This window comes from Strix aluco, chromosome 8 (genome assembly GCF_031877795.1).
Source record: "Strix aluco isolate bStrAlu1 chromosome 8, bStrAlu1.hap1, whole genome shotgun sequence".
NCBI lineage: Eukaryota > Metazoa > Chordata > Aves > Strigiformes > Strigidae > Strix > Strix aluco.
The window spans coordinates 18,421,394-18,431,595 of NC_133938.1; the positions used below are offsets into that span (position 1 = coordinate 18,421,394).

General features: G+C 42.5%; 1 long non-coding RNA gene across 1 annotated transcript; it reads right to left on the bottom strand.

Annotated features, from left to right (window-relative positions):
• Positions 1-395: 395 nt before the first annotated feature.
• On the bottom strand, positions 396-9,859 carry LOC141926532 (uncharacterized). Its single transcript, XR_012624143.1, has 2 exons — positions 9,599-9,859; positions 396-1,027 (listed from the first exon to the last, which is right to left on the bottom strand). It is a non-coding gene; the product is annotated as an uncharacterized LOC141926532 (long non-coding RNA).
• Between the last annotated feature and the right edge of the window lie 343 nt (positions 9,860-10,202).

Sequence of the window (10,202 nt, forward strand, 5' to 3'; positions counted from 1 at the left end):
TGTGAAGCGAGTGTCTCAGAGCTGGGTAGCCAGCTCTGGCAGGGCCAGCAGGCTGCGGGGTTACGCTGGTACCCTGCACGTCTGCGAGCGTGGAATCGGAACAGACCAGGACAAACCCTTCTGGAAACCAGACCGCAAGGTAGACTTGGAGAGGAATGCTACTTTCTGCTGCTCTGCTGGCTTTCCTGGAGGAAGAAAATGTTGGGTTTGAAAATGTCTCTGAGCAAAAGGGAGAACTGGGAGGAGGGAGCCTAAGGAGCAGCCTGGGTTATAGCTGCTCGTGAGGCATAACAGCGCCAGCAAAGTCCACCATAAATCGCACGGTGAATTAGCGTATTGGTATGGATATATTGATGGCTGATGTCCTTTCAGTTAAATAACACAATAAACATGGATTTGTAATCTTAAACCCCCTCCTGCCATGTTTAATGAATTTTTAGTTCAGGGTGTACATAAATAATCAGGCAAGTCAAACAACAGGAATTACATTTTACAATGAAAAATAATTAAACCTAAAATATAGACTAAGTCTCTGTTATACAAGGAAATGTAAATAACCTTTGCCAAAAAGTGCAGGAGTACACTTGCTCAGCTTTAACACATACACCGACAGACAGGAGGCTCATACAAATACTGTCTTTTATTATAATGTAGAAAACATAAGGCTGTATCAGGAGTAATAATAATCTCTGAAAGCTATTGGAAAATAAAATAAATTTGAGATTTGCATTCAGAAATCAATTTTTAACATAAATAATTATTCCAATTAAGTTTATTAGATAAAATTAAAAACCATTTATTAGAAAAACATTATTTAAACATGCAACAGAGAGCAGAATTTTCTTCTAACTGGGACATGCAGTAATAATGGAATAACACTGAGTCACATTTGATATTGGTCTTCTGAAAATAGGGAAAATTTTCTGTGGCTGAGACTTGATACTCTATAATGCTGGCTTGGGTTTTTCTTTGGGCTGGTTGGTTTCTTTTGTGAGCATACTGTTACTTCATTTTCTTTTTCATTCCTCTGTTTAGAAAGAAAAAAAAAGTGAAGGAGCGAAAAACAACCTTTGGTAGACTGATCTGTGACACCCCATAATCTTTTGATACTGCCTTGATTTCTAATTGTGTTTCTCACATTTTTAGCAAAAGAAATATGAAAAAAATCAGAAATGTAACCTATATTATTATACTTTAATGTGATGTTCTACTTTTCTGTTTGTAGTTCTTGAAGTTTTTGTCTTACTTCATTAAACATTTAATAAATCACTGCCAGTTTTGTGACAGATTTTAACCATAACACAAACAGCAGGAGGTGTAAAATCAGTTCAGTTCGTATAGGCATATAATATCCGTGTCGACATCATCATCCCCTCAAGGCATATTGGCAAAACGGCCAATGGAAGCTAAGCTTTTTCCGACAAAGCTTCGAAAATAAAGTTTTCTTCTTTTATCTTACTACAAATCAATTGGAGCCCTTACAGCAAAATCCTATAAAATAACTTCAAACACCGCTTCTTAGTCTAAAAATTTGTATTATGGCTAAAACTCTTTGAAGTTTTATGACTGAAGTTTGGAGAAAAATGATTTAAGTGCTATCTGCTAGACATCAGAGTGTCAAAATTTCTCTCAGTTTTCTTGACACATAAACTGCTACCTACTGTATGTTTTTTAGGGGTTTTTTTTCTTTCTTTTAACCACCTAACCCAGCTTGTTTGATAAAAGTTTCTTAACTGCAGTTTATCCCATTGAATTAATACCCTTTCAAGCTTCAGCTTAAAATAACTGATTATTTTTGATTTTTGACTCCTCTGACAACGCAGGTGGTAAGGGGGTGAGGAAAAGAGCCACTTTGCAAGTATCACGTTGATTTTTGAACAGAAAAGGAGGCAGGTAAAGTGCCCAAAACAACACATTTGCAGAATGCGCTGCCGAGTCCTTCCTCGCCTCTCAGTTTGGGGCAAATGTTGGAAGGAGGTCTGTTGTGGTGAGCTGCTTCACAAGGGGGAGAAAAACTCCTCCTGCAGGAAAAACTGCAGGGCGGGTGGCTTATAGGACACCCAGAAACGCTGGCAGTAATTCAGGTTTCATGTGGCTCCTTTTGAAACTTGTCAGTGACAGAGATCCCATCCACATCCCCTCGCATGCCACAGCCCGATGCTGATGAGCCCACGATGGTTAAGTGCTTTGTGTTGATATTGAGGTACCTGAAGGCCCAGGGAGGCCAGGAACGGGATGCGTCCCTGCCACTGCCATCAGCCCTTTCTGTCAGGCGTACCCACAGATGGAAGATTGGTCCTTTTAAACCAGGCACCTGTCAGTGCCCTGTACTGGGCACACTGATCTGTGTACAAACACCACCATGAAATGCCGGTTGGAACCACTTTATTTGGTTAAAATGCCCATCAAATGCAAAAATTGGAGAAAGGACTTTGAAACTGGGGGCACAAAAAGAAAAGCTCAATCTAAGCCATGCCTTTTCTATTTACTTTTTTGATTTAATTTAAGAAATAATCAGAAAGAATGTCAAAAGTATTTGCTGAAGGAGAAAAATGGTGGTGTATTGTCACAGTTGCATCAAAGTGACGTGTGTCAGAATTCAGTAAGATGGTTTGCATACAAAAATTAAGCAAGGAACATGAAATCTTCTGCAGAGAGCAATGGCAAAAAATGTAAAAAAAAAAAAAAAACCAAAAAAACCACACCAAACTGTGTCATCCTGCATACTGCAGTCTTGCAAAATTTTATTCACCCAAGATGAGTGATTTGTTTTGATGGGCAAGCAAAATATAATCATTTGAGGGAAGAAGGAGGGAAAAGGGAGGGAGTCCATTATCATCATCTCGGAAAAGGGTGGGTGAATAGATTTTGTGCCTGAGCTGGTAAATTTGTAGTACAGCTTTGCATGGCTGGAATAATATAATAAACTGACTTAAATATAAATGCCATTTAGGAACTATTCCATAGTGAACAGTTAAAATGATGGCATTCAACGGAACTGCCACAACAGAGCCTGCTGTTGCTGCTAATTTGCTGAAGTAGATCTGCTGTCTTTACTTCCTCTGCTGCTCCTGCTGCACCTCAAGGCATGCTGAGGGCTCATCCATCATGTGCTGGCTCATAACAAGGCAAGAAGAGGGAGTTCGATTGTAGCATACAAGAAACTGAAGTGTAGGTCCAAAAGGTCACAGGAAACCATCAACTGTTTAGGATAGGCGAGCTGGAAAAAGATCTTACTGAGGAAAACATTGCATGAAGACAGTTGATACGTTCCTCCAGAGCAGTCATGGAGGCTGCTGTTAGCAGAAACAGAAGCAGAGCTACATGTGGGCAAGGTGATCCAGAGCACGGTAAGGACAAAGCCCCAGGAGGCCACATGGGGCTTGATAAGCTTTTAATGCAGAGCAATTGCAAACTGTCATTAATGCTCCAATGGAGAACTGAGATGTGCAAGATTTTTCCCTTCTGTTGTGTGGCATTAGGTCAAAAGAGTGGATAATAACAGTGATACATTAGTCTTGCCAGAGAGCTGCACTGACACATGCTACATGGGCACGTTTTCAGCACCTACATGCGCACTGCCATGACGTAACTTTCAGTCACTCTCATGTCACGCAAAACATGGCATTGAGCAGGACCTGGACTCTAGCAGGCAGCTCTGGAAATATGCCTTGCCTTTTCCTGATCTTTTCACCTGGCCTTTTATGAGATGGTAGGTAAAGGAAGCCATGACAGCCCATGCTATCAGACAATGGCTGAGAGGGTACTAAATATCCTGGCAAACAGTTTAACACACTCTTCCTAAACCCATTCTCCATGATAAACCACCAGGCTGCAATGCAGATGATAAAGCTCCATCTGACAATGCAATCCAGACTTCAGACATGCCGATCAACATCTGAACCAATGTCAGAGTCTTCTCTTACTAATGAGCTGCTGCACTGAGTTGCAGCCTTGCTATCAGTCAGATACCTGTAATGAGGTAGAATGAATGGCAAGACCCCCTCTTCAGACACTTGCTCTCATCTAGCCACAGAAGGGCTTCGTTGTTCACTTATTTCAGTACAGACCAAAAGTTTCTTCCAGCATCACACACAGTTACTCTAGCACCTCATTTACATCTTAACTGCAGCTGTTTGGAGAATTTCTACCTGGAATTAATCTTTTTTTCCCCTTCAAATCATTTGCAATCCTGGTGCTTGCATATAAGGACATTTTAATGTACACTTCAAATTCAAATGAAAGTACATTGCCATGTCCCCAAGTTGGACACCTCCATGTAGCATTCTGCTTTCCTCAAATTATCTGGCTACAAGACATGTTTGTCCAGCTGCTCATGCTTTGATTTTAAGCAGCAGCTACCACGCAGTGGTGTATCCTATTTACACATCCCTTAATATCACTGGAGGAACCAGAGGGATGTACTCCAAATCCATAGCTTTCCATCAATGTAACAAAGCCACAATAATGATTTCTTTATTTTTCTTTGCCTGTCATACTACTGCTGAATGGCCTGAACTGAACAGTTACTGCCAGGCCCACAGGTTCTGCCCAAACCAGATCCAGGGCAGTTTGCTAAGAAGGTAATTTATAGCTGCAGTGATTGAAGAAGCACCCATAAACTGTAGGAGAGGAGAAGTCAATGAGCAATAAGGAAAGCTCCAGCATTTGATACAATCTCCCACTCAACCTCTCTATGGCATTCTTTTTTAGTTACTAAATTAAGAGCAGGGTGGTTTTGTTTCTGTACTGGGGTTAACTCTCAGCACAGAGAAGTTGGCTATTATTTGTTACTCCTATCAAAATAGTCATTACAAAAAAGCTGGGCTTGGGTTCGTATTGCAAACTGAGGTTGTGACTTGTATCTTTCACATCTTCCCAAATATTTCAGTCAGGTTTTGTTTTTCTTTATCTTAAACCAACATCTTGCATCTCTCAGTGGCAGGTCTCAGCATGCAATTATTTATTCACTTCTCATTCCATGCCACATAAAAAGGGTTACCAAGTTTGTATCTTTAAGACTAATGAGCTGTTGGTTAACATTTTTGAGGCAATTAACCAGCCATATCACTTCTTATCAACTGACAGAGACATTGTTGCATTCAAATTTCTCCATGGGGCAACTCATACATCCAGAGTTCAGTCCCTGCTCGTTTGCTCTGACAGACAAGGCTGCAGGTGATGAGCAATGGGAAGCCATAAATGACATGTCCACTCGAGCCCCGATATGGTGGCTCACGTGGTCTCTGATGTCAGTTGATGATGTACTTGAACAGATAAATTAGTGGCACTCAGCACAAGTGTTTCCATTTGTTACTCCATACGTGCATCTCCTCTCAGGACAGTTATCAGAGCACGGCAGCTTTTCACACTGCTGCACCCTGCTCCTGCTGCCTGCATAGGGACCCCAGCCGGGACTCCTCAGCACCCTGTCAGTGCCTGGATGCTGCCGCAGTCCCTCAGGGCCTGTGGCATCTGGCTCAGGCTAAAGCTGCCCTTCAGGCTCCTCTGACTGTTGCCAAGGGACCAATAAGGCAGACTCAAGATTAGGGCAGAGCAAATCATCTTCAACGATGGCTGTACCATTATCCTTGACCAAGACACACAGAGAAAAATCTGGTGAGGATGTGATGAAGTGTCCCAGGGTGTGTCCTCTGTAAGGATCCAGAGCCTTCAGTTTTCATGCTGCTCAAGCACCCACGGGAAGTAACCTGGAAGGTGCAGAGTTTTCCCATGCCTTTAAAACACATGCCTTTACAACACATATTTTTATTTCCTCGGCAGCTGAGATTTCTTGCTAAAATCTTGCTAATTTTTGTGAAAACACTAATCCTCCACACACAGATCTCACCGAAAATGTTTTTTCTGTTTCCAGGATTAGTATTTCATTTGAAGTTTACTTTTTAATTAATAAAAAGGGAGGATCTCATTTTCAAGTTTGTCCTTGTCAAAAGGCCATTTTTTTGTCACAGTACACTTTGTAGGATCCTTGCTGACCCACTTGTCTGTGGGAGGAAAGAATGATGATAGCTCCCAGGAGTGGCAGTCCCACACCTGCTGGTCCAGCACGCATGTGTGATCTGCAAGGGCCTGCATTGGGCACCCACCAACAGCTCCCACTGGAGAGTGATGCTGGGGGCACCACAGGAGGTCCAGGAGAGAGCTGGCCCCTCTCTGGGGCAGGCAGTGCAGAGGGGGCTGCCTGCACACCTTCCCTGCTAGTACGTATCACAGACCAGCCACCTGTTAGCAGAATAGGCATGTCTGCATGGAGAGGCAGCCACCACAGCACCTCTTCACCTCAGGGAGATGCCTAAGGAGTTCTATTTTGCAGCCTGGACTAAGGATCCAACCAACACAGAGGACAAGCATAACCCCTCTGCTGCAAGCACAGCCCTGCTTCACATGGCATGGCAGCTCCTCAGGAGACACAGTCAAAGCCACAGCTGCTTCTCCTTGATGTACATCCTGCTCCCAGGGCTCTGCTCACAGGTTTTGCCGGCAGAAATTTGCATGATCCTGGGCTGCACCTGAGAGAGGGATTCTGCTACCTGGACTGTGGCTGCCATTCCCTAACAGTACAGAAAAGCACTGGTGGGAAAGTATGGCAGTTCTAAAGGTATTGTAAATAAAATAAATCCATGAGGCTACAGGGAGATAATGTTCCACCTGAGATTTGTATGCAAATTCTGAAATACTAAAAGTACCCTAGTGAAGGCATTGCTAATTAAAAGGATAAAGCGTTCGTGTGTAGAGAACAGATTATTTAAAACATAAATTATTTCTTATTAGGATAATAGTGTCTAATTAAAGGTTGAAAGAGCTGGATAGCAGTTTACACTGTAAAATGATCTGTTAAACATATTCCCGTTAACATCGATATAGCTATTGACAAGCAGATCCAATTGTGTTTTACTTTGAGAGAGCAGACAATAGCAAGTTTTACTACTGCTATCTTATTTTACAAGCATTAATGAACAATTAACCAACACTAGCACTCTTTCCATCTGTAATCCTGTAGTAGGATCACTAATCTCCACCACTAGCAGCTAATGATGAAGGTCTCTTAAGCTTTACTTCTTATCTCAGCCAGTTCTTAATACTTGCATAAGTATGCTTTCTGAGCAGGGCGGCCCCCCATTGCTCTGTGACTTGAATACAAAAGACTGGTGAAATTTTTGAAGGGTTTTCTGTTCAATAACACTTCTATACTTATGTTTGCCTTCCTACAACAACAAACACAAGTGATCAGCAGAGGACTAGCAAGGTCACTAAGGGCTCTGTGTTTCCATACTTGTTCTAATACTTATAAGAATGTATTCATGCCCTATTATATATATTCCCTGGCTGCTCAGGCAGAAGCTCTAAACTAAACTAAACTGAAATGAAATAAAGGGGAAAAACCAGAAGACTAAAACAGTATTTACTTCAAGAACAAGTTTGCTGTTTGTATCAAACAAAAGGAAGTTGGAAAGTGGCTGCCATTAAAAATACATGCAAGATAAACTGAAATTTTTATAGTACACAATACACATGACATTTTCTAACTTCTCTTTCAAAGTGTTCCTGTGTATACCGTACACACGAGATCTGTGTACTGGGATGGCAGGGAAGTTGCCATTCTGTTAAGCTTTTCTGCAATAGCTAAGCTAAAGCAAGGCAGCAACAGCTTCTCAGATGGGAAGCCGTAAGCACAGTGGGTTCTGTCCCAAGCCCCGTCAGGAGAAGGCCTTCCATAGCCAGGGCAGTCACCCCAGCACTAAAATGGGGTGCAAATGGTGCAATTAAAATTTGAGACATATGGGCTTTCATCTCCTTCAAGGATATCTTTTGCTTTCAGGAGAAGCAGATGAGCCTAAGCAAGGGTAACACATTTTCCCTGGTCTATTTTATTTATTATGCATGCACAGTGCTGGAACATGGTGGCCCAGACCCAGGCAGAACTCAGGACAACTCAGGGATAGTTTCCTCGCCTACATGAAACCCTTGACACAACTACTCCAACTGAGTCTAAACATCCACTGCAGCTGCTGAGATCGCTGGAGACAGTGTAAAACAAGTGAGTAGCAAAAGGCTGGTTCTAGTCAGGGAGGTGACAGGGGCACATTAAAAGCTCACCCTGACCCTGCTTGCATTAAGCCGTGTGGCGGATGGATGAGCATTAGGTTGCCTCATCGTACTTGGAGGTGGAGGCACATTCTCGGATTGCAACAGGTTACCAGAGGCTGAGAACAAATGTATCTACAAGGTATATCCCCAGAGACATTTTAGCAATAACTAGCTGTATGAGGTATTGCTGAGGAAATGTGCTGTACAGGCAGCTAGAAATTGAGAACTAATGTTTCTAATGCAATCAAAAGCTGCCTCCTTGTACGCTGTGTTCCAAGATGTCTTCTACAAAGAAACTGAATTCACCTGGCACCCATGGCTGAGACATGTCTTAGAAAAAAATCCTACTGAGTGTCGCAGACACTAATTGGCCCCTATGCAGATACGGGCTGGTTTTTTGTTGTGTTTATACAATGCATATCACAGTGCTGACCTTTTCCTTCAACGGAGCTCCTCAGCACAGACAATAAATAGCATTAATTAGAGAAAAATACCCACTTGTTCTGTACCTCTGCAGGAATCATGACTAAGTCTCACTTTTACCACATCGTCTCCTTTTTCTGTGACTGCCCAGCATGGCCCAGGTGGCTGCAGCCCTTGGCAGGTGTGTGGAAGGAGAGGAGTGCCTGCTCAGGCCAGCCCCTCTGCACGGATGCTCAGAGAGGCGGCTCTCTGGCTGGGACACGGGGACAGGCTGGCCAGCCTTACCTGAAAAGCACCACTGAGACCTTAAAGTAGTCTGGGTGTGTGTGGTGGAAGACACATGGAAAAAGGGGAGAGAGGTTCTGGGACTACCTGCAGTCTTTATTTATTCAAGTAAAACTTCTATTTCAGTCGAAAGGAATTTTGCCAGAGTGAAGCTAACCAAGATGTCAGAATCAGGCCTTATCAAATCCAGAGAGTGAAATGATTGCTTATGGACAAATCACCAACCATTAGTGAGAAAAGAAGGAAGATTTTGATTTGTTTCACCTAGCTTTTCCATTTTTAAGCCTTTGCTCTTCCGCTTCATATCTGATGTATGGAGATATCCTTGATGTGACAGTCACCTGCAGTGTGGGTGGATAACTCATTCCCACTCCCCTCTGCAGGCTTCATATCTCAGCAATGACTCCAGGTGACAATGGCAGGATCAGAAGATGGGGAAAAGGAGGTGGATGGAGCTAATTTCAGCTTGACACATTATAGAGACTCCCCTTACAATGGTTACATAGGATACGGTTTGGCAGGTTTATTTGGGTTGTCTGTATATTTGACCGTGAGACTCATCTGTTACCCTGACTGCACAGCAGCACTTGAGTCATCTTCAACCAAGCTCAGTTGTACCAGTACCACAGAGAAGCAATTTAACTGTATTAACACAGTCCAATACATTTCTATACTAAAAGGTCAAATTATCCAGGGCAGAGATCTGGAGTAACACAGCTAAACCCATTCCAACACTTGATATAGCACTTAGGTCCGCATTCTCCTGCACTGCACAACATACCATCAACATATATGGGAAGATGCTTGGAGGGGAGGAAGCAGTTCAGTCCTCGAACATCTCTCTTTCACGAATTTTCTTTTGCAAATACCTGTAAGGAATCCATGGATACTTTCCTGTAAAAGTCACACAAATGTCAACAGCTTGCAAGATCGTTTAGTAAAAGAAGGATTAACAAGAAAACAAAAATCTGACATTGTGAAGCTTTTTCTGGGGAGTGGACAGAAGGTGGCCTGTATGTCATTACTCTGCACATCCTGCTCATTTGCACAACTGTCAACCCCAGGCTGTTGGGAATGGCTGGAATGGCAGTGTAGTGATGGGAAGCTGCAGCAGATGACCATAAGCACAGCCTGGTCAAACAGTTCTTTGAATCAAGCATAGAAACTAGTGACTATTTTCCTTCAGCTTCTCTCAAAATGCTCATTTGCTTCCATTTAATTTTTGTATTTTCCCAAAAGAATGGCATTTTTACTCATACCTGCTGTACAAAGAAAAGGTCAGTGTTTAGTGCATTGTTTCCGTTTTTATGATATGATAAAGCGGAAGATAGAAGCTAATTAACAATACTGTTTCCAAGATAGCAAAATAGCTTGTCTCTGATGAT